The sequence below is a fragment of the Macaca fascicularis genome, chromosome 4 (genome assembly GCF_037993035.2).
Source record: "Macaca fascicularis isolate 582-1 chromosome 4, T2T-MFA8v1.1".
Lineage (NCBI taxonomy): Eukaryota > Metazoa > Chordata > Mammalia > Primates > Cercopithecidae > Macaca > Macaca fascicularis.
Genome location: NC_088378.1, coordinates 95,841,068 through 95,865,027, shown reverse-complemented (window position 1 = coordinate 95,865,027; position 23,960 = coordinate 95,841,068). Strand labels below are relative to the sequence as shown.

General features: G+C 41.0%; 2 pseudogenes; one reads left to right on the top strand and one right to left on the bottom strand.

Annotated features, from left to right (window-relative positions):
- Window positions 1-23,960, top strand: part of LOC102143385 (ADP/ATP translocase 2-like) — a 130,641-nt pseudogene that overhangs the window by 70,849 nt on the left and 35,832 nt on the right.
- Window positions 12,712-23,960, bottom strand: part of LOC123572859 (uncharacterized) — a 28,096-nt pseudogene continuing 16,847 nt past the window's right edge.

Below are 23,960 nucleotides of genomic sequence, written 5' to 3'. Positions count from 1 at the left end.
CCCTTGTTCTGATTCAACACTCAGGTTCCAACTGAGATCTGAGGGGAGTCGGTGCGCAAATGGTGGGTAGCTGAAAAAACACTCCAAGAATTGTAGACAGTTTCAACATGGCTTTACTCTGTCTCTGGGCACAAGCGAGCCATATGTACAGCATCAGCAGGGTATACCTTTTACAGACAATAATGTATACCTTTTACAGACAATAGTGGCTCTGAGCCAAGCACGAGCTCATGTGAGTGGTTACCTAATGTGTCTTGTGTAGTGTGGTTACATAATGAGCACGGTTGTGTGCTTGCACTCCAAACCCACTAAGTCATGCTGCACCAGAAGGCTGCCTCAGCCTACTCCTGACTAAAGCACAGCCATTTCCCTTACACTACACCTCCTAGGCTGAGGGCATCTTCCAGGCAGGGACACATGCCTATACAGGGGAGCCCTGAATCCATAAGCCACAACAACAACACAGAGAGCAACCGCTCACTACTAGCATCTCAGCTGTGCTACTTTTGACTGTTAGGGTCCAAGGTAGGCCGGAACCTAGGGATGCCCACCATCTCTTCAGGGGGTTGACAATAAAGCTCTCAGTCACCTTAATCTCCTGTAAGACCCCTTTGCAGGGCTGCTGTTATGTTCTGCTGATTGTCAGGGATCAAGGTACAACATTGTGTTCCTGAAAGGGCACAGGTGGCTCCTTGGGCAGCAGTTATGTCTAAGGCCATTTGGTTTTGCAACACCACCTTTTAGATCTGATCAACCTCATTCATTAACAGGAGGAGGGACACTTGGGTGTAATTCAGAGCCTGAGTGGTGTGCTCTGCAAGAGTAGTAAATTGTGCTTCTACAGTTATGACACCCGCTCCAGGGATAGTCATTGCCAAAGGGTAGAAACACCAGGGGGCTCGTCACACTTGCAAAAACTGAGAGAACAGTGCCTCCCAGTTATACAGGCATCTGCGCAATGTGGGGAGAACAGTGGCAGGTACCTAAGGCCACCCCCAGGTACAATGTCCAATCTAGTTTGCTGATAGGAAAGGCTACCCTGTGTCCCCATAGACCCATAAGCTCCCAGGGGGCACAAAGTCCATTGGGGTCCGACCTTGGTGGTGCCACTTTTTCCACCATACCTTTGGTGTGGTGACATGTGTTATGTTTGCACAGGCCATGACAAGTACCCATCCTGTTACCCCAGTGTTGCTCTGTGCACTGCGGTGCCTGGCTTGGGGTACTACATGTTCCCCCACTAGCCAGCCCCACTCATCATGAATGCTATGGTCCAGTCATGGGTCTTGCAGTATCCTTTGTCCGAAGCTTGCCACATTGTGTTCCAGGCATCAGCCATGGGATCCCAAGCATCCAGCCATGTCCAGTTCTCTGCAGATATGGGATATATGTGCCAGGGCAAGCTGTCCGCAGCTGCTGCTGGAAAGGCAGTGCAGATCCAACAGTTGGAAACGTTGGTCACCTCAGCATAGGTGTAGACTCAGTCCACAATGCAATTGGAGCATTTAACCTACGGTTGAAATGACAGAGCAGGCACAGGTACTAACAGAGGTAAATCATATCCCTCAGGCAAAATATGGGCTAACTTTCCATCCCTGGATAACAACGCAGCCACCAAGGGCTTTTGCCCTGGGCGATGGTACCACACCTTCTCAGATCTCCATGGTTCCTTTGAGTCCTGTATCCATGCCAGAGTCACAGCATAGCTCATAATAGGCCCATCAGAGAGTACATATCTCCCTCAGAGGAGGGTTCCTTCACTGGCTGTTCCCCTACAAACAGTCAACCATGGAAGCCATGTATTGAACACTAGAAAAGTGACATGCAAGTCATACTCTAGGCCCTCCCCGCAGGGAGCTACGATGGCCAACCACTGGCAGTGGAGAGCTTGGAGGGTCCATGGCCACAGCCAGGTTTTCTGTTCCCGTCTTCAGGGGTGTTGGGGCAGGCAACAACAGGTTACCATTTGTCCCCATATCTGGTTGGAGGAGGTCATCCTTAGTATGTATCTCCAGTTGAATGGGGGTGGTGGCCCAGTGTCTCCACTGGGGCCGAGCCACCTTTCTGTGGCCATTGATTTAAGATTTGGGGCACCAGGTCCAGCCTGGAATTCCAGCTCCACTAAGACAGGGGTGTGACACGCAAGCATAATCCATTCTTCAAGATGCCGTCATATCACTCAATCATACCGCAGTTTGTGGGTTGTATGGCACATGGAATCCCCACTTTATGTCCGTTTGCTGTGCCCGTCATTGTACCTGTTGTCCAGTGAAACGTGTTCCCCTATCACTCTCAGTGGCCAGAGGACAACCATACAGGGAACATAAGTGTTGCAGGGCCTGGATGGTGTTCTGTTGGTTGGCCACCCTGCAAGGGTAGGTGAACAACAGGCCTGTGGCCATGTCCACAGTCGTTAGTGCATGTGTATACCCTCGTGACTTCAGCAGCGGCCTGATGCAGTCTACTTGCCACCTGGTCAAGGGCACTCACCCTATTGTTACTTGTTGTATAACACCAGGTAGCTGCCTCTTTTTAGGGTATGCCTGAACACGTGCCAGGTATTTTGACAAGCCTCACAAATGTCTTGCTTGGGCAGGGCAGATCCCAACACTTATTGAATTGTTGTATCAGTTTATCCCCTGCATGTCCCAGTTTCCAGTGTAGCCACAAGGTCACATCTCATGTTGGTGCTGACTCTGACCATCTGACCTTGGCCAAGGCATCTGCCTCATCATTACTAGGGGTGGCCAAAGGCATGTGGCCTGACACATGATAGTTACCTCTTTCTGATGACCTATTTCCCAAAGATCTTGCCATATGGCTTGGCCCCAAATGGGTCTGTCACCTCCTTGGTGATCACCATCAACACTGCTCTGAGTTCAGCCCACTGGCTGCTTTGTCCACACCCAGTTTAAAACCATATGGTGTCAGTACTAGGTTGGACTGCAACAGTGGTCCAGGCAGCAGTAGCACCTCAGCTACTGTGTACCATGCCCCATCAGGAATAATGGGATGCCCTTTCTTAAATGGTGAAGACTCAGGATCTAGGGGTTCCTCAGGCCCCATGGCCTTATCTTGCATTAGGACTACATGTCCCAAGACCTATTGCAACTCTGCTGCTATGGGACTTATACTCAGCTTACTCCACTGCTGCAAGGAGGCACCCCCCCCTTGCCAAAGTGGATGTCTGTGCTATCCCAGTGCAGGTGGTTATTACCCATAGACGCATCCATCCTGTTATCAGGTAAGCTGTCCATATGATGACTGCAGCCTGTCCTGTCATGCTCTCATGAGCTTGAAGGGCAGCATATACAGCTGCTAGCTGTTTCTGTATCAAGGAATACCGGAGCTCAGCTCCTTTCCATAGTTGAGACCAAAAGCCTACTAGCATTCTCAGGTGCTCTGTGCATTGCCACAAGCCTCAGCCAAAACCATCTGTGGCCACATGCACATCCAGCTCAAACAGGTGCCCCTGTAGAGCTTGTGCCTGCTGAATAGCTCACCTGGCTGCCAGTAAGGCGGTCTCAGCCACACCATCCCAATCCCAGGCAAGAGAGGCATTGCTGCTTCTAAATCTGCAAGAGAATCAGAGGTTAACATAATATCATCAATGAGATTATGACATATGGTACAGCTGTGCATATAGCCCTGTGGCAACACCATGAAAGTCCACTGTCGCCCTCCCATAAAGGTAAACTGTTCCTGGCTCTCTGGAGAAGAATGCATTAGCCAAGTCTACCACACAGCGGTATTGTTCCAATTCCATCATCAAGCAGTCTATCAAATCCATGATAGATGAGACAGCTGCCAAACCTTGTTAAACACTCACCCCCAGAATGTATTCAGGAGAGACATACACAGTGAATAAACAGGGAGCCAAATGACGATGCCAAGGTGTAGAGATACAGGTTTCACTTTCACTGACCAGCTGTCATAACTGTCAATGTAAGCAGGTTTGCCCAGAAACTTATCCAGGTTCCCATAAACAATGCTGCAATCTGTGCCAGTATCCACCAGCACCCACTGGACATTGGTGGAAGACTGGTGGATCACTAATTCCTCAGGTGGCCTCTGGTCATTTAGTGTCCCCCCAAGCTGGGCACCTTGGCCAGTTCCCTAATTAAACAAAAAAGGCTCTACATTTCCACTTGGCTGCAGCAAGTCATCTTTGAACTGAAGCGCCTGGGCGGGACGAGGTCCCGCAGCAATGTCCTTCTCTCCCTTGGGCATTTTCTGGAATTGCTCCTCCAGAGACAACTGTCTCCACAAAGTTAAGAGTGCTTCATTGGGTTGCTTATCAATTTTCTCTCAGTCAACCCCGGCCAATTAAAATCTATACATGTCCATGAGTGGGTCACTCTTTGGCGCCCCCTTTTCTCCTATGGCCGGACCCCCTGTGGGTGGGGCATCTCCCCACCCCCCGATGGCCTTCTGCTTCCCTGAGAGCTCCCATAGCATGGTCACTTCATGTATGTGGTACCTATGTACAGGTTGAGGACAGTAGCTAGGGAGTCAAAGGCATTCAGGGGTGAAGAACCCAACACGATTCTCCCATGTGATAGGTGAAGCATTCATCACCTGGCCCCCAGGGATTCAGGTCACACATAACCTGCTGCAAACCCATCTCCCGAACGACTTGCACCAAATCAGCATAGACTGGCAATTTACTCACAGTTTCAGGTGTTTCACCAGCATTGTTCCACAGTCTGTATGGCTGCCCATAGCCACTCAGTCAGGATGTGGTCACTTTGTCCTTGTGCCAACTGCCTGCTCACCTGCAACCACTGACAGAGGAAGGGGTGAGTTGTGATAGAGGCCAGCTTTTCCATCTCAGAGGAAGAACAGGGATACTTTCTGCTCTCTTGTCTCATAAATGAAGCATCCGGCTCATAAATGAAGCATCCGGGCAGGCAGAGGTTCCCTTGGATGCTGGTGGCACTGCCTGCCTAATTCCCACAACTCATTTGGGGTGTAGGCAGTATATGAAGTATGTTGCATTATGGTGGGGGGGGGGGGGGTCCCTGAGCCTTCCCTTGGGGCCCCAATGGCTGTTCATGATCTACCTTCTGATGGACCACTGGGCAAGCCCACAACAGGAGTTCTTCTTTCTCTGTATCAGACCGAGTGGGGATCTCCAGCTGAGACAATAGACCCAAGCCTATATTCACAACAGCTTCTAATGCCTTTTCCAAGCTCTGTAGCTGGGTTTGCAGGTGCCCCACCTGTGCCTGAAGGGCCCTTACCTGCACTGCATCCCTCAGGGACTGGGTATGTACTTCTTGTAGCACAAAATGCCCATCCAACTCCACCAACAAAAGTTCACTCCTTCTCAGTGCTCTGTGCTTCCAGCAGCTTCAGCGCCTTTTCCATGCTTGTGGGGGACCCATCTTCTGCCACCCAGGTTTCCACCAAACCCCATCCAAACAGCACAGCTGCCACCAGGTACCACGACCCATGCTGTGGCCTCATGGCCAACCTGGAATCAGTGGGGACCAAAGGCTCACTCACCTCAGGATCCTGTTCATGAGGCCGATGGTCATGTTCTAACTGAGATCCGAGGGGAGTGGGTGGGCAAATGGCAAGTAGCTGGAAAAACACTCAAGGAATTGTAGATAGTTTTACATGGCTTTATTCTCTCTCTGGGAATGAATGAGCCATATGTACACATCAGCAGGGTAGTTTTACCTTTTACAGACAATAGTGGCTCTGAGCCAAACATGAACTCATGTGGGTAGTTACCTAATGCACCTCACATGAGGTGGTTACATAATGTGCGGGATTGTGCACCTGTGCTCCAAACATGCTAAGTCATGCTGTGCTGGAAGTCCGTCTCGGCCTACTCCTGACTAAAGGGAAGCCATTTCCCTTACGAATATGTATCAAGATAACTTCTATTATTAATATTTGAATTTCCATGCAGTGACAAGAAAATAAACATTACTCCAAATAAAGAATAAAATTCTAAATTGGAGTCTTATCTAGAACTTAAATGTGGGGGAGAGCAAACTCTAGAAATTATTTTGGATCTGGGTAGTGCATGGGAAAGAGCTGATACCAGTCCCACTCCCTAACTGTAACTGATGGTTCCAAAGCTCCCCACCTGGATGGGGGCATGTGCAAATGTGCCTCAGGGAACCAAACTCTAAACTACTCAGCCATTAAGTCTCTTTCAGCCATTACTCTCTTTCAGAGAGTACGCCTCTGAGGTGCCCATAGAGTGGGTGAGTGCCCAGAGTTGGTGAATCCTACAGATGAGAAACCACAGTTCCAACAATTATTGAGAACAGATGTGCCTCTCAGTCTTAGAAGGATTGAGTCCTCCCAATGATTGAGATTCTCCACCTATAAAGCCACCAGACAGGATCTGCAAAGGGAGGGGTCCATATTAATTTCAGATACGTGTGATGGTATGTCTGAAAGAGACCTAGAATCTATATTTTTTTCATCCTTAAGATTTTATATCTTTATTTTTTAATTAATTTATTTTTTTGAGACAGAGTTTCACTCTTGTTGCCCAGGCTGGAGTACAATGGCATGATCTTGGCTCACTTCAACCTCTGCCTCCCAGGTTCAAGCAATTCTCCTGCCTCAGCCTCCTGAGTAGCTGGGATTACAGGCGTGCACCACCACACCCAGCTAGTTTTTGTATTTTTAGTAGAGATGGGGTTTCACCATGTTGACCAGGCTGGTCTCGAGCTGACCTCAGGTGATCTGGCCACCTCGGCCTCCCAAAGTGCTAGGATTACAGGTGTGAGTCTTTATACCTTTATTAATTTTAAAATTTTAAACTTTTTAAATTTAAAATTTTATACTTTTAAAATTAGATTTTTAATTTTAAATCTCTTATTATGGGTAGGGGAGGGGGATTGTTTGTTGGGAGAGTATTTGCCATTAATAAAGGTGGATTAGTTAAGAACTTCTGAATGGATCTGTTTCAATTCCCTGACAAACAGGTGTTGATTTACTTCTACACTTAGAGTCCTCCTATCAAGACGTACACTTTCTGTTTAAACATATGATCACACTTTGATGATTTTTTTGGCTTTCACTTATTTATTTTCATTTATATCCTGTCAGAGTTAACTATCTCCAGGGAATATTGGTGGCGTGTTCAATGGAGAGCTAGAGAATGGCTCTGGAAAAAGATGTGTTTAATTAAATTAAAAATTTGCTAACACATGCCTGTGTAAAAGGGGACCTGGTGATGCAGACTGCTTCTTGCTGAAACAAATCTGGGACAATTTAAATCTTTTTCTACTTAGGTCCAGTATATTATAGTTATTTATTCTGCTTACTGTACTGGGGTTGATATCAGTAGACAGAGAGAAGGAAAGCCAAGAAAGAAAGAGAAAGGAAAAGAAGACTGCACATGCCCATGTCAGAATGTATGATATATTCATATAAACTGCACTATACAAAACTATAGAGGTATCAGAAGTGTCTGATGAATTAACAAATGCCTCAATACCTTTTCAGCATCTAATTATTATGTGGTCTTAATACATTTTTAAAAGTTTGACACAAAAATTATTATAATGCTCAATTTCTTGATAGCAAACCACACTAGTAACCACGCTGGTAATCAGGTATAAATTGAAACTCTTGTCACTCAAGTCTGATGTATGCTGCAGTGTGCTGCCCAGATACCACCTTCAGCAGGAGACTTTTAGTACCACAGCTGTCCCAAGGTTGAGGACTGCTGATGGCACGGCTTAATTTCTTCTCAGAGAATAATAGCCTATCACTGGTTCAGAGCTCTCCATGGAACAGGATAGATACTAGTCACTGTTGTAGCAGTACTACAGTTTAACTTTCCCCACACTACTTCTCCACTTCTTACTTTCTTACAGGTGTTGTTCCTGAGAGCACTCCCCAATAAACCTTACAGTCTATCTAGAGAACCTAAGCTGAGACAGAAGCATAAATATTTGATAACATTTAACTTTTTTGTATGTGCATTTTTAAGTGAGATGGGTCTAGCATAGCCTATCAGGCCTTGGAAACAAAATTAATCTGGCTTCCGAATTGAAGGGATTCTTCCCTTTTTCTTCCAATAGCCTAGAAATGTTTAAATAACATTGGAATCATCTGTTCTTTGAAAATTAAACCCATCTGGTCTTTGTGCCTTTTTTCATGATAGATTCTTAGTCACCAGCCCAACATCTTCTACAGTGATTGGCAATTTAAGGTAATTTATATTTTGTTAGGAAATCATTCACTTCCTCTGTGTTTTCAAATTTGTAGCCATGGAATTGCAAGCAGTAATCTCTTATAATTCTTTGAATCATGCCTGTATCTATGTTTTTGTTTCCTTCTCGTTTTTAATCTTGCATATTTTCGCAAGTGCACTCTTGTGTGTGTTTGCCATGTGCATTCTCTCTTTAATCAGGTTCACAAAGAGTTTATCTACTTTATTGGTCTCAAAAAAATAAAAATAAAAACAGCTTTCGGATTGATTTATCCTTTCTGCTTTATTTTGGCTTGTTTTTGTTTTCTCCTTTATTAATTTCAGCTTCTATTTATATTAAGCCAATCCTTTTTGGTTTCTTTCATCATTCATTTCCCAATTTCTGGTGATGAATACTAAGTTTCTTAATTTTTTTCTCTTTTACCTTTAATAACAGAGACATTTAAAGCAGTAAGTTCATTTTGAGTGTAGCTTTTGCTGTTCCACTTCATTGCTTTGTCAATAGTTGGTAATTTCACTTTTTATTTCTTATTAATTAACTTTCCAAAAGTTAAAACTTTTATAATTTATACCTCATTTTATTGAAGTGTGATTAGGAAAATAACCTAAAAGCATGCATTTTTCTTTATTTTATTTTTGGCAACTTTAATTTGTCAAGGTTTCCTTTTTGGCCAAATACAGGATTTTGTAAACGTTTCTTGAATCAGTGGGAGAAATCTAGTAAACTGAATTTACTGATTTGTATACTAGATGCATTTAACTATGGAAGACATCTATTTAATTCTCTAATTGTATTTTTATCAAGTTCTCCTTGCATTTCTCATATTTTTGCTTTACATGCATACTTTGGAAATAAGCATTACGTCTAAAAACAGCAATGTAGGTACCTTAATTTAAAAATACTTTATTGCTAAAAAATTCTAGCCATCATTTGTTCCTTCAGTGAGTTGTAATCTTTTTGCTGGTGGAGGGTCTTGCCTCCATGTTGATGGCTGCTGACTGATCAGGATGGTGGTTGCTGAAGGCTGGGGTGGCTGTGGCAATTTCTTGAAATAGGACAACAGTGAAGTTTCCTGCATCATTTGACTCTTCTTTTCATGAGAGATTTCTCTGGCATGTAATGCTGTTTGATAGCAGTTTACCCACAATAGCATTTCATTCAAAATTGGAATCAATCCTCTCAAACCCTGCCATTGCTTTATCAATTAAGTTCATGTAATATTCTAAGTCCTTTGTTGTTATTTCAACAATGTTCACAGCATCTTCACCAGGAGTAGATCTTGTCTCAAGAAACTACTTTCTTTAGTCATCTATAAAAAGCAACTCCTCATTCATTCAAGTTTTATCACAAGATGACAGCAATTCAGTCAAATCTTCAGGCTTCACTTCTAATTCTAGTTCGCTTGCTATTTCCATCACATCTCTAGCTACTACCTCCACTGAAGTCTGGAACCTCTCAAAATCATCCATGAAGGGTGTTGGAATCAATTTCTTCCAAACTCCTGTTAATTTGATATTTTGACTTCCACCTATGAGTCATGAATATTCTTTTTTTTTTTTTTTTTTTTTTTTTTTTTTGAGACAGAGTCTTACTCTGTCCCTCAGGCTAGAGTCCAGTGATGTGATCTCAGCTCACTGAAAACTTTGCCTCCCAGGCTCAGGTGATCCCTCCACCTCAGCCCCTCGAGTATCTGGGCTTACAGGTATGCACAACCACACCTGCCTAATTTTTAATAGAGATGGGGTTTTGCCATGTTCCCAGGCTAGTCTTGAACTCCCGGGATTTTGCCATGTTGCCTAGGCTGGTCTTGAATCTGCCCACCTCAGTCTTCCAAAGTGGAATTACAAGCATGAGCCACTGCACCCAGCCACAAATGTTCTCAATGGCATTTAGAATGGTGAATCCTTTCCAGGAGGTTTTCAATGTACTTTGCCCATATTCATCAGAGGAATCACTATGTATGGCAGCTATAGCCTTATAAAATGTATTTCTTAAAGAATAAGGCTTGAGAATTGGCACTACCCTTTGATCTGTGGGCTACAGAATGAATGGTGTGTTAGCAGGCATGAAAACAACATTAATCTCCATGTACATCTCCATCAGAACTTTTGGGTGATCAGGTATCTTGTCAACGAGTGGTAATATTTTTAAAAGAATCTTGTTTTCCAAGCAATGGGTCTCAACAGTGAGCTTAAAATATTCAGTGAACCTTGCTGTAAACAGATGTGCTGTTATCCAGGCTCTGTTGTTCCATTGATACAACACAGGCAGAGTAGATTTATCATAATTGTTAAGGGCTATAAGATTTTTGGAATAGTAAATAAGCATTGGCTGCCACTTATAGTCACCAGCTATATTAGCTGTTAACAAGAGTCAGCCTGTCCTTTGAAGCTTTGAAGCCAGGCATTGACTTTTCTCCTCTAGCTATGAAAGTCCTAGATGGTGTCTTCTTCCAAGAGGAGGCTGTTTTATCTACATTGAAAGTTGTTGTTGTTTAGTGGAGCCACCTTCATCAATGATCTTAGCCAGATCTTCTAGATAACTTGCTGCAGCTTCTCCATCAGCACTCACTGCTTCACCTTGCACTTTTATGTTATGAAAATAGCTTCTTTCCTTGAACCTCATGAACCAACCTGTGCCAGCTTACAACTTTTCTTCTGTAGCCTTTTCATCTCTCTTAACCATCACAGAATTGAAGGAAGTTAGGGACTTGTTCTGGATTATGTTTTGGCTTAAAGGAATGTTGTAGCTGGTTTAATCTTCTGTCCAGAACACTTGAATTGTCTCTATTATGGCAATAAAGCGGTTTCACTTTGTCACTCATGTATTCATTGGAAAAGCACTTTTAATTTCCTTCAATAACTTTTCATTTGCATTCACAACTTGGCTAACTGTTGCAAGACGCCTAGCTTTTGGGCTATCTGAGCTTTCAACATGCCCTACTCACTAAGCTTAATCATTTCTAACTTTTGATTTAAGGTGACAGAAGTGAGATGCTTCCTTTTACATAAACACTTCGAAGCTATTGTAGGGTTATTAATTAAGCTATTTTCAAATTATTGTTTATTTCAGGGAATAGGAGGGCCTGAGGAGAGGGAAAGAGACAGGGAAAGTGCTGTTCAGTGTCACATGGGCATGGTTCATGGTGCCCCAAAACAATTACAATAACCTCAAAGGTCTCTGATCACAGATCACAACAGATATAAAAATAAAGTTAGCAATATTGTGAGAATTGCCAAATGTGACACAGAGACATGAAATGAGCACATGCTGTTGGAAGAATGGTGTTGACAGACTAGATTGCTTTGGGGTTACCACAAACCTTAAAGTGAAGTACAGTAAACAGGTACGCCTGTATATTTTCACTGCCATATTATGTGAGGCTGATTTCCACTGAAGTTTTGGGACTGATTGTGAAGTTTGGGACTGATTGTGAAGAATGCTTAAATATTCAGCATTCTTGTTCCTATAAACCACTTGTCACATTTGTCATTCCAGACTTGAAAATTTCTCACTGTACATTCTCTGAAGGCAACAGCTTCTGTTAGGCTGTTCTGGCCCTTCTTTTATTCTGTCTGCACTTTCTTCACCTCTTCTTGTGCAATGTTGGCCCGCATCCTCAAAATCTTACTCTCTTTGACTGGTTAATAACTTTTGCTTCATTTGCTCCTTCCCAACCATGCTTGGGACATCTTCATTTTTCTCATTTTGTCTTCCACCCAGGTAGTTTTTCTGCATACCAAAACCCAATGTCACCATCATACTGAAACTTTAATCATTGCTTAATGTCCTTCTTTATTCGTAAGTGCCTTTAACCATAAATCAATCTTGTCTGACAGTATACCATCACTCTTGCTTTCATTTCATTTGCATTGGCTTACTTTTGTTTATCTTTTTTCACCAAACACATGTGCATTTATATATTTTTAATAAAATCGCAAAGACCCAGTTTATCAGCTTTGCTTCCAGCTTAACATTACATATTTAAACAATTGTCAAAACTTGCTAAGTTACCAGCATTTATGCACGACTAGAAAACACCCTTAATTTATACTAAGGTAGAGCTGTATTACCATTAATGCATTCATATCTATCACTGTGAGATACTGAAAAAATTGAAATTATTTCTATAAAAGGCTCATCCTGGCAATGTTAACTTCATAACAGGCTGAAACTACTTGGTTTACATTTCAGACACAATGGACAAGCAGATCCGTGCTGGTGTTACTGTACAGTTTTGTTCAACAATTACTAGAGAGTCACTACTCACCTTGGAGTAGGTTTAATATAAAAGCAAAGTGCATACAGAGATTTACAACACTTTTAAAGATAAAAGCAAATTGGTCCTATTATGTGGTCCCAACAATAAACTCCTAAGTCTATGACAAATAGGAGCTCTGATGAGTTATTTATAAATACTTCAGATTAGGTACAATTATACTGAAAATCAAGTTCATTCAACGTCTTCAAAATATGTTACTGTCAATCCTCAAATGGTGCTTTTTAGAGTTTAACATTTCCATTATATACACGCATTGAAGTACTTGTTATCCAAGCATGGAACCTGCTCCTTACCATTTATTATTAAGGACTTTAACTGGCCATCTTCTTCAACTTCTACTCTCTCTTAACCTCTTCCTATTAATTTTTCTGCCATTAACTATTTTAACAGGAGTTGATATAGATTCGAAGTTGCCCATCTCACTATTACCAAATGACTTGGAAATAATGCCTCCATGACCTAGTGACCAAAATGAAATAAACCCTCTTCCAAAAGAACAAAGCCCAATTCCAAAAGATGGAAGTACACTGAAGGCACAGAAAAATGGCCCCATCCCTCAGCTTCTGCTTCTTTAGGAATCTCTTCAATTCCACCCCCCACTCCACCAAAAATGCCCTCAAATGGGCCTTCGAAGAAGTCAGATGGAAATGGGTCCTTCCACCAAAAACTTCCCTGAAGATGGAATGTTAAGCCAAACTCAAACAGACTGTCAAAATGACTTCTACCTTCTCCACCACCATTTAATCCTTCTCTGCCATATTTGTCATAGATGTCTCTTTTTTTCTAGCATCTGGTAACACCTCATACACTTCACTACTCGAATTTTCTCCGTGCTGCTTCCTTATTTTCAGGATGATGTGGGTGGCACTTCATTGCCAGTTTCCTGATATGCCTTTTTAATATCCTGGGGCAGGCAGGTCTGCACGCCTAGAACTTCACAGTAACCCCCATACTTTAACACATGGTGAGAACAGGTCCGAGGATGCGGCAGTGGTGGTGAGTAGCAGGGCAGGTGGGTGGTGTGGGCTCTGGGCTCCTCTGGCTCCAAAGGGCTCTGTAAGGCTCCACAGAGCTGTGCTGGTGGCCACAGCAGCTCCTCATGCTTTCCTTCCTCTCCTTTCTCCAACAAACAGGAAGTATGACCACCTAGCTCTTGAGTTTTAATCTTTTTTTTTTAAACCACTTTGTTCTAAGTTGTTTGCAGTTACGTTTTATATTTTAACAAATTTGACAATCTCTGATATTTAATGGAATAAACTAGCCCATTTTTTCTTAATGTAATGATTGACATACTTTTATGTTTTCTATTTTACTTTATGTCTTTTTTTTTTTTTTACAATGTTTCTTCTGTTTCCTTTTTCTCATTTCTGCTGATTTGATCAACTTACAATCTATGCCATGTCTTCCCTTCTTTTTGAGACAGTTTCACTCTTGTTGCCCAGGTTGGAGTGCAATGGCACGATCTCAGCTCACTGCAACCTCCACCTTCCCAGGTTCAAGCGATTCTCCTGCCTCAGCCTCCCAAGTAGCTGGGATTACAGGCATGCATCCCCACACCCGGCTAATTTTATTTTTAGTAGAGACAGGGTTTCACCATGTTGGCCAGGCTGGTCTCGAACTCCTGATCTCAGGTGATCCACCTTCCTCAGTCTCCCAAAGTGTTAGGATTACAGGCATTAGCCACCGTGCTCGGCCATGTCTTCCCTTCTTAATGTAGATATTCAACTCTACTTTTCCTTTACATTTGTTTAATTAATTCCAAGAATTATTATTTTCTTTTCCTGTGCTGTCACTTTTCATGTAGATAATTTGCTTTTACTGGCTGGAAATTTGTACAATTTCATTTTATTCCGGGGCTTCAAAAATTTCCCTGGATATGCCTAAGTGTGTGTTCTTTCCTCATTAACCCTGCCTATTTCTCTGTAATTTCTTTTAGTCTGTAGACTTGGGTCTTCAGTCCCCAGAAATTTTCTTATATTATCAATTTTATAATTTATTTCTTCCTAAGATATTTCTACTACATGTTATGTCTACTAAATCTATCCCCAAATCTTCTTCTCTGTCCTCTCATGATTTCTATCATGATTTCACATGACTGTCCTTTGAGCTATTTCTTCTATAGTCTTTCAGGCCTTTTTTTTTCTTTTTTTATACTTTAAGTTCTAGGGTACATGTGCACAACGTGCAGGTTTGTTACATATGTATACTTGTGCCATGTTGGTGTGCTGCACCCACCAACTCGACAGCACCCATCAACTCGTCATTTACATCAGGTATAACTCCCAATGCCATCCCTCCCCCTCCCTGCTCCCCGTGATAGGCCCCAGTGTGTGATGTTCGCCTCCCCAAGTCCAAGTGATCTCATTGATCAGTTCCCACCTATGAGTGAGAACATGCGGTGTTTGGTTTTCTGTTCTTGCGATACTTTGCTGAGAATGATGGCTTCCAGCTGCATCCATGTAAGGACATGAACTCATCTTTTTTATGGCTGCATAGTATCCCATGGTGTATATGTGCCACATTTTCTTAATCCAGTCTGTCACTGATGGACATTTGGGTTGATTCCAAGTCTTTGCTATTGTGAATAGTGCCGCAATAAACATACGTGTGCATGTGTCTTTATAGCAGCAATGATTTATAATCCTTAGGGTATATACCTAGTAATGGGATGGCTGGGTCATATGGTATTTCTAGTTCTAGATCCTTGAGGAATCGCCATACTGTTTTCCACAATGGTTGAACCAGTTTACAATCCCACCAACAGTGTAAAAGTGTTCCTATTTCTCCACATCCTCTCCAGCACCTGTTGTTTCCTGACTTTTTAATGATTGCCATTCTAACTGGTGTAAGATGGCATCTCATTGTGGTGTTGATTTGCATTTCTCTGATGGCCAGTGATGACGAGCATTTTTTCATGTATCTGTTGGCTGTATGCATGTCTTCTTTGCCATTTTTTTTTAACCTCTGTGATGACTATCCTCTCCTTCAATTCATGTGCTAAGTTGTTTCATAGGGAACTTATGGCTTGTTTTAGCACCAGAAAATATGTATGTGTACATGTGTATATCACCTGCATCTTCTTGAACACTTTCCCTTATCTTTCTCTTATAGCAGTTCTCTTTCACCAGGAATGTTGTATTTGTCCAGAGTGATCTTTGTCTCTCTGGGTTGTGGGCCCTTAGCAGAGTTTTTGGAGGTATTGTTGTTTGTTGTTGTTGTTTGAGACAGAGTCTTGCTCTGTCACCCAGGCTGGAGTGCAGTGGCACAATCTCAGCTCACTGCAACCTCCACCTCCTGGGTCCAAGTGATTCTCCTGCCTCAGCCTCCCGAGTAGCTGGGATTACAGGTGTGCACTATCACGCCTGGCTACTTGTTGTATTTTTAGTACAGATGAAGTTTCGCTACGTCTAGGCTGGTCTCGAACTCCTGGCCTCAAGCAATCCACCCACCTTGACCTCCCAGAGTGCTGGGATTACAGGTGTGAGCCACTGTGCCCAGCCCTTAGCAGGGTTTTTACAGCATTAACATGTTCTGGGCTAGCTAATGAAACACCTAAGCTCCTGGCAGTGCGGTGAGTGATGGATGGTGGCACTCCACCACACAGGCTGGCAATGCAATGGCAGGCAAGTTGCTAGTCTCTGGGTAAGCTACCAGAAGAAGCCTCCAGGTTCCCAAACTTTTCCTCTAGCCTCAGGAATCAGAGGACTTAGCATAACTACTCAGCAATTTCTTGGCTTTTTTAGGGGGTAGGGAGCCAGTGACTTTAATATGGGTCTTATACCACCTTCTTTGCATGGTAAGTGGATCCCTGAGGGGCAAGATTTTTCCAAATCTTGTTTTCTGATCCTCTTCCTGGGTAATCTGACATAGGTCTCAGGCTCTTGCCCAGCCCCAGGGGAAGCCCTCACCTCAGTTTCTCCCCTGGGTATCTCCAGAACCCAAGGCCACGTTAACACCTAGCTCTGCATTGGTTTAAACTGCCGATTTGCTCAAGATAGACATGTATCCTGCAGTTGCTAGTAGAAAGGTAGGTAGCAGCAGTCATTTCCTAGGATCTTATCTTAGTTTACAAGACATTAATTTTAGCAGAATAAAACAGGGAAATGTTTTTGTTTTAATCTCTTCCTTTGTTACCCTGTGGCTTAGTGATTTTGTCCAACTTTTGTATAAACTGCTTTGCAATATATGCTAATGATGTTTTATTTTCTTGAGCTATCAGTGGCCTCAGAGAAAACTGGTCTGACAGCCTATTATTGCCAATGGTAATGCTTTAATTACTTTAAATGAAAATAATAATTTTTGGTAGTTGGCCCCCAGCACTTGATTGATTTATATCAAATAACTTTAAATCACTGATCATTGTGTTTTATGACCTGGGAAAATAGTTTGCACACAGTTTTTCTTGGAAGATTCTTCACAAAGTTAAATTGCTTACAAACAGACATGGTACATATACCAGACAGTCAGAATGACAGATAGATAGATAGAAAGAATGTACATATAGATATATTGCGGTTGCCAGATTGAGCAAAAATAACAACTAGGGCATTCAGTTAACTTTGAATTTTAAATAAACAATGAATACTTTTTTTAACTACAGGTACACTTGGTGTTATCTTATAGCCCAGCATGGAGGAAAACAATGAGGAAAATTAATGGATATTTTAGATTTCATTTTCTTTATTAAAAATCAATTTTATTTCTGGTATATACCAAGAGCCTATTAATTGATTTATTGAAAGGTAATCCTAAGCTATATTATCTTAGAGGCAATATAGTTTTGTGAACTTTGACAAGCAGAATATGTAACCACCCGCACAACAATCAAGATACAAAAGAGTTCCACCACTCCAAAATATTTCTTCCTGCTGTCCCTTTGTGATGAGCCCCTCTCTTTAATTCCACCCCAGGCAAGAACTGATCTAATTTTTGTCACTCTGCATTAGTTTGCATTTTGTAGAGTTTTATATAAATATACTTATATATACTTATATAGTATGCTGAGTGACTTCTTTCACTCAGCATATTTATTTTGAAATTCATCAGTTGTTGCATATATCAATAAATAGCTCACCTCATTTTGTTGCAGATAGTTTTCCATTGTATGGTTATACACAATTTGTTTATTCACTCATCTCTTGGTGAACATTTGAGTTATTGCAGTTTGGGGCTCTTACAAATAAAGCTGCTATGAACCTTAATGTACAAGTGAGATATGATTTCATTTCTTTTGGAAAAAATATCCAGGTATAGAATGACTGAATCATATGGCAAGTATATGCTTAACTTTTAATGAAACTACATAGCAATTTCCAAAGTATGCTATTTTATATTCCTACCAGCAGTCGTTCCACATCCTCACTAATACTTGGTATAGTCAGACTTTTAAATACTAACCATTCTGACAGGTTCATAATGATATCATATTGTGGTTTTAATTTGCGTTTCCCTAATGACTAACGGTGTTTGGTATTTTTTCATGAGCCTATATACCACTTTCTTTGGTGAAGAATATGTTCAAATCTTTTGCTTGCCTTTCTTCCAGCATCTTCCCCACCCCCAACACACCAGCCTTTTGAATTGGGTTATTTTCTCATTATTGAGTTTCAAGATTTCTTTATACATTCTGGATATAAGTGCTTTAACTAGATACATAATTTGCAAATATTTTTCTCTCAGTCTGTGCTTTCTTTATTCTCTTAACAGTGTTTTTTGAAGAGCAGAAGTTTTAAATTTTCATGCAACCCAGTTTATCAATTTGTGCCTTTATGGATCATGCTTTTGATCATTTAAGTCTATATTTCGAGTTACTTTTTGTATATGATGTGAGGTGTAAATCAGTGTTCATTTTTTGCATATGTATTTCAATTCTTTCATTACCATTTACTGAAAAGACTATCATTTCTCCACTCAATTCCTTTACACCTTTGCAGAAAAACAGTTGTCTATAAATGTATGAGTCTATTTCTGGATTCCCTGTTATGTTTCAGCGATCTATTTAATGCTAATACTATATTGTCTGGATTACTGTATCTTAATAAGACTTGAAATTAGGTATTAGTTGTCCTGCAATATTTTTTAGTTTGTCTTGATTATTATGGGTCCTCGGCATTTTCATTTGAATTTCATAATCAGCTTGTCAACGTCAATAAAAAGCTTGACAAGGTGTTAATTAGGATTGCATTAAATCTACAGATCAATTTATGGATTAATTATTGATAATAACTATTATAGTTGTTTGTCTAATAGATACCCAATGGCTCTACAAAACATGAGAATCACGACTATAGCTGATTGCTACTTGTTAAGTGCATATCTATATACCTGATACTACCAAAGAAATGTAAACATATACTGTTTTGCCCTTTCCAGTCAAAATAGTACACCATTGAATATGAAAAGAAATCCCCGCCTAGGAAAATCATCCTACCTCCACAAAGATGTATTACAAATTCATATTTTAAAGTTAACCTGGAGGAAGACTGACACTTGTTGACACATAGGGGGCTAGTAATTTCCAATTGAGAATACCACCACAAAATATACAGAGTTGGGAGACGGAAACACTGACAAATGGAACAGGAAGAAATCTGATGTGATCAAGTATGGACATAAGACCTAAGCTAGGGAGGTATTAGGTAGCTGTGAAATGATCATAGTTTGCAAATTGAGTGACATATATTTTGCTATGACAAGAACTTGGAGTGAATTCTCCCTTTCCTCAAGAATGAGATGTATGAGACCCCATATACGAGCTATTGACCTCAACAGTTGGACTTCAAAATACATATAAGCCCAAGAGTTTGACAGACACTTGAAGAGTTCAGTCTACCACAGGGCTACACTCTTGTTAGCCACTTGTCTGAAGACTGAGAGCTCAGTCTATGACAGGGCCACACCTGTTAGCCTTTGAGCTAATCTCTGAAACCTCACCATCCAACACCAGCACTGTCCTCTAGTGTGGAGGGAACTTACATGTCTTCACAACCTTGGTGGTCTTCCTCCACCTTGTTGGTGAAGCCAGCCTCTCTCAAGAACCACTTGCAAAAAGGTACACCTCAAACTTTCATTAGACTTTACTTTCCACAGAGGTCTGCTTCCATCATAATTGATCCACTAAACTTTAACAATTTTGGAACTCACTCACTATGTGGTTAATGTACCATGTTTATCAAGCGTATTTCCTCTGAGATTTGTTCTTGTTATTCCCTCCCTCTTTAAGCATTGCCAACCTAAGAAAAAAATTATCTTGGTGTGGCAATAAATCATGTGATTCATGAAATCATACTTTCGTCATCTCCTAATTTTAATCACACAAAACAGGAGGACTTTTTAAAAGGCTCAGGACTTTGACAGTTACACAAAAATAGAAAGAAGAAAAAGTCAAGTGGTTAGTAGTAGAGACAGGTGTCTACATCAGAAGAGAGAAGTGTGGGTTTGGTTGTACTTTATGCGTAGGTTTTAACGGGTGTGCCTGAGATGGATCATTGTCTCACAGTACTGGTTTCCTCCTCCTTCCATGATAATAAAATTTTAGCGAGGCACAGGGTGCCTTAGACAATGACTACATTCCCCAGACTCTTTCATATGTAGGTGTAGTTATTTCATTACATTCTTGTTAATGAGATATGAGTGAAAATAATGTGTGCAATGTGGTAGCAAGCCATCTTGTACCATGGGATGAGAGCATCACTCTAGGGCAGTGGAACAAGATTAAAAAGAACTTAAGTCCTGACCACTTGAAACTCATAATACTGGCTGTGAAATGCTTAATCTCAGACTATTATGTGAAGAGAAATACGTTTTTTTTAAGAGGACAAAGGCATACAAATTTATTAATGTGCAAGCACATGGGTATCACAGAAAGTATGAAACTCCAAGAAATAAATTTCTAATGTGTTTGAGCCACTGTTAATTTGACTCTCTATTATAGCTGCTGCCAAACTTATACAAGGGAGGATAACTGATCACTGGGAGGTTGTATAAAAGGGTTCTGTTTAAAGTTTTCTATATTTTAAAGCTTGAAATATTGGTAATATGAGCTAATATCCCCCAAGAGAATCACAAACATAAAAATGATATCATTAATATAGTGCATACCTCTGAGAGCCAAAGGATTAACATTCTTCTCATTTTATTGAGAGGGGATATGTCTCCAAAGAGATGTTGTAAAATTGATAAAATGTAGTTTTTTTTTTTTTTTAGTCACACAGACTTGGTTTTGAATAGCTGCCCTACCACTTAGTAATTGTTTAACATCAAGTAAGCTTATTTTCCTTAACTTTGCTTTTCTATCTATAAAACACCAGCCTCCTGACCTTATTGTGAAGTTTAAATTAGATAATATCTAAAGTCCCAGGTTCTAGATACAACTTTAATAATAACCCTCTCCCCTCCCATCCTAGTCAAGATACAGAGACCATCCACTTTGTTGTAAAGCATTAAGCTATTAATTGAACAAGTTTGCTGTACATTGGACATAGCTGTGGTAAAACTGCCTCTTAAAGATGATACACAGCCCATCATCAGTATATTTGGATAAGATCTAGCTGTCTAGATGCTAGCTACATCCAAATGAGCATTGCCTTGGTGCTAACAGTGGAATGAGTATAGAGGTCTTTTAATTCTAAGTTTTATGCTTTACTGTCTTTATCAGTGTTCCCAAACCTGTGTTACGGATCAGGCAGGAAATACGAATAAGGCCACTTGGTGAAGTGCGTGTGTCCACACTGCAAGCACTGGAGGAATCTACTGCTACTTAGCACCTGAGGATTGGAAATGAGCTTTCCTGTTGCTAATTCCTATAAATTTGCAAGGGAACCGCATGTCTGAATTTTTACATGGAGTCTCCTGATTTTCAAATGTTTATGCATATTTAAAAAAACAGTGTTCAGGTTGAATAAATATATCTGACCACCAGCTTGCTGCTTCAGCTCTACCTACTGCTCACTTTGACCAGGACTGATTCTTCTCCGCTGCAGCAGATGCATCTTGAGAAATAACATTCATAATAAATGTGCTTAACATCAGCATTATTCATTTATCCACATGTGCTTTGAACTGGTGCTTCTTCCAAATAAGACAGTAAGATTTTAAGTTAAAAATTCAGTTATAATAAACTAAACATGGCAAACATACTTCAGTGCTACATTAGTTTAAAGGTTACCTGGAGCTAATTCTGTGCGTGTGCTTTTTTTCCCATTCACTCTGGGGAAGAAGATGATGTAATAAATATTTCTATGTTTATTTGGAGTGTGAAGCCAAATACTCAAATGCTGAGTGCATTTTCAAAAATCAAAATCAGCAATTCAATTATTTTTCTTTATTAGAACAGCCAGGAGTGAGCTTGTTAAGATGGATCTGCTTTGTTGTAGCTTGCTCTGCTGGCAATGTCTAAACGAATTAAATGAGTCACGAGTCAAAGAAATCTCACAGGCGGCTTTAATCTCCTGTCAGAAAGAATAGCTAACTGAGTCAAACATCAGTAATTTTTTTTCTTGGCTCATCTTAGAGGGCTTGTGTTCTTAGCTACATATGTGTGGACTTGCATTTTAATCTTGAAATTATACTTCTGCTATATTCTTAAAATGGGAAATTTGGGTATCTTCTTTGTTAGTGATTTGCTGGTTCTCAAAGGTCACCCACATAAAAATACCATCTCTTTTCTGAAACTTATAAAAGACAATTTCTTTATCACTCACTTCTACAAGAACGCAGCCACAGTTATATTTTCAGTTTTGGTAAGCCCAGCAAGTTCCCAAATTTCCATTCTGAGATTTTTCTTTTCTAGTATACATAATAGAAAAGCATATATGTCACAACATGAGTCTCTGTCAAGACCAAATGTGGGTGGAATGTGGTTTTCCTGCATTTCATGTAAAAGTCTCTGAAATATCCTATGACTGAGAAATTTATGTCAGAGAGTGATCCAGAAATGAGGTCAGCCTTTTCTCTGCTGGGGAGGGCCATTGAGCTACTGAGAATCTGTGTTATTACCATTCCATTCAGTTCCTCTTTCAAGAACTAACTTATTAAGCTCCACGGGGCAAGTCTATTAACATCCCCTTCTATCATGATGGGTCTTTCCAAAGTGGAAAAATAAGTGTAGTCAGTAGGTGTCACATGTTTATTTGGTTGAAGGCTATCATGTTGAAGAAATAAATCAGGAGTCTATGATGACACAAAGTGCTACAAAGGAAAGCTAAAGCACCCAGTTTCATTGTAAAGACATCTTTGCTCTTAGAATTTAGAGCAAATTCATGGACTGGTGGCTTATTCCTTACACACACAAAATACAACTATACATACAGCAATAGCCATGTGCAAATATGTTCAGACACTTACAATTTCTGGAAAGTACGATTGCCCAATAAGTATGAACCACTTGCTCCCATAAAAAAAAAAGGTCAATGTAACATTTTTAGAGCAGGCTAATAACAAGGTGGCTTGAAGCAAGAAATTAAAACTATCCCAGCAAATGACTAGCTTAAACGACCTCAATAAGAATAAACCAGGGGACTGAATTTGATGTCTATGTAAATACCGACCCAGATCCCTTACATTTACAGACTGTGTGTCATGTAGAGCCATGTTGGCACTAGCAAGCAAGAAGGTACTGTCAGCAAACCAGAAATTGTGAGGTGCACCCAAAGGGAAAAAAAAAATCAACGGGTTTGGATTGACAAGAGTTGAGGAAACCCAAAATATATTATGTACATGAGGAAACCACTGAGACTATACAACAAAATCCACTGAAATTCTAAAAATAGGGTGAACAAATACCAGGAACTGCGCAGCGTACTGGGCAATAAAAAGATAATTAATAATTTAATTAGGACAGGAGCCCTAACAACTGAATTGCAAAGGCATCACTAACCTAAAGCTAAAATCCTCAAGATACAGGCCAGAGAAAACTTACACACCAGCTAGGATAGAATTCTAAGGAGAGTACAGCTGTCTGAGAGAGAAATGCAGTCAAACTAAAGGAATAAAAAAGCCCTGTCCAGGAGAGAGGAAGACTAAAGATAGCCACTGTCACAGAAAATTCCTTCTTTTTTTTTGAGATGGAGTCTCACTCTATCATCCCAGACTGGAGTGCAGTGGCGCGACCTTGGCTTACTACAATCTCCGCCCCCCAGGTTCAAGCGATTCTCCTACCTCAGCCTCCTGAGTAGCTGGGATTACAGGTGCACACCACCACACCCAGCTAATTTTTGTATTTCTAGTAGAGACGGGGTTTCGCCATGTTGGCCAGGCTAGTCTTGAACTCCTGATCTCAGTGATCCTCCCACCTTCACCTCCCAAAGTGCTGGGATTACAGGCGTGAGCCAGAAAATCCCTTCTTGTTTTAGCAACTGGGGACTCCAGCTAGCCTGCCTGCTCCATGCCCAGGTGCCCTAAAGTGAAGCTGCACCCAGTTACATAAGCCCTGCAGTCTACTCTGCCATTTACGGGAGAGAAAACCCATACCAATTGATTACTAAGTAATT